Below are 1914 nucleotides of genomic sequence, written 5' to 3' on the forward strand. Positions count from 1 at the left end.
ACGTGGTCCTCTCACTGTTGTGGCCTCTCCCGTTGCGGAGCACAGGCTCCGGACGCGCAGGCTCAGCGGCCATGGCTCACGGGCCCAGCCGCTCCGCGGCATGTGGGATCCTCCCGGACCGGGGCACGAACCCGTGTCCCCTGCATCGACAGGCGGACTCTCAACCACTGCGCCACCGGGGCCCCACCCACCTTTTTTTTTAAAGTTTTTAAAAAATATTAGGAACATTCAGTTCCCTGCGTCTATAATGAATAGCAGATATTTTATGTAGCACTGTGGTTGGAATGGTAAACAAAAATCAAGTCAGAAAATATTAATTTATGGTTCCTACGACAATTTTAATTCATCCTCCTGGTGTGGCGGGAAGGCACCCAGGCTGGACTTCCTAAATAGGCTCTTGTGTTGCACTGACTCACTGTTAGGGCTTAGGAAATCACTAGTTGTGTCTGCAATTACCACACTACGCCTTACCTCAAGATATTATAAAGATTCAGCAGTTAGGGAGGGGAAGTCCATGAAGCTGTATAAGCTTCTTGGTAATAAAACTATGTAAGCACAAAATACCATTTTATTATTGGTCACTCTGGTGTTGCAGCTTAATGCATAAAGTGCCAGGCAACTCAATCTTATTGGAAATGGGGACTTTTCATACTTAATTTAAAAATATTTTTAAATTGCCTTGATTAACAACAGTTTAAAAAAAAATCATTGGTCCTTAAAATAGTCCATACACTCTGATAATTGCTACCCTCTCTTGAGCACTACCTTGAACACAATCTGCTAAATGCTTTACAATAATTAAGTGATTTGAATCAGGTTTAACCCTGACTCAGCATCTGAGCTCTTAACCACTCTGCTATACTACCTCCTCACAACATGATTTAAGAAGCCATACAGCCTTGCGACTAGGATTCAAGTGAGGTGAAACCGGGGGCAAATGAATAGCTCAAGTCTACAGAGCCACCTGCGGAACTAACGCTACAAACAGGGACTGATCACCCCAGTTTTAACATCTTAATAACAAAAGATAGGAGCGCTTACTTTCCAAGTGTAAGTCATTAAACGAATGAAAAATACACTCCTGGCATGCATCAGCCAACATGGGCCGCAGACTAACCTCAGGAGCACGCCAAGTTTAGTATGAGACTGAAGTGATTTTAGGGCCTTTTAGGGCTCAAGAGACTGGGGACTCTTTTTTTTTTAATGTTTTTAATAAAGGCCATTCCCAAAGGGGACACAAAATTCTGTAACTTCTTAGTTTACCACTGAACAGTTTGACTTTATTCTTCCATGACAGAATATCTATGCTATATATACAATGTCTTTTGGAGAAAATCTAAAGGCCTTTCGGGACCGTGACAGCCCAGACCGGGTGGCCCTCCTGTCGCAGGGAACGTCACTTATCACATGCTCCTCCGGTGACAAGGGTGTTGGGACCGAGGTCGCGGGCTGTCCTTCCACCCCCGCCCGCTCCCCAGTGAGGGACTTTTATTTGAAAGGGGGTGTTATCAGTCCTGCAAGTGGGAGCTGCGAGGCCTCCGGGGCTCTGCCTGGGCCGCAGAAAAACCCAAACGAATCTCAGGCCTGCGGGCCGCAGACACGGCCACCTGCGTGACTGGGCAGTCCCTTCCCCAAACCGAGAGGCCCCGGAAGTGGGGCCGGGCTCCGGTCGCGCCAGCTCAGGGTCCGCGGGCATACGCTTTCCGGAGCCCGCCACCGGGAGGAGTCCTCTCGGCCCCACGTGCACCAAAGCCGCCTCCCTGAGACCCCATCTCGGCGCCCCTCAGCGCTGCTGCCAGAACGGTCGCCGAGCCAAGACCCCGACATCCCTAATCCAGAGAGGCCGGGTCTCGGGGCGGGAAGGCCTCACGCGGGGCACGGCGGGAAGGGCCGCGCGCTCAGCGGAAGAGCCCC

The sequence above is a fragment of the Lipotes vexillifer genome, unplaced genomic scaffold (genome assembly GCF_000442215.2).
Source record: "Lipotes vexillifer unplaced genomic scaffold, Lipotes_vexillifer_v1.1 scaffold1115, whole genome shotgun sequence".
Lineage (NCBI taxonomy): Eukaryota > Metazoa > Chordata > Mammalia > Artiodactyla > Lipotidae > Lipotes > Lipotes vexillifer.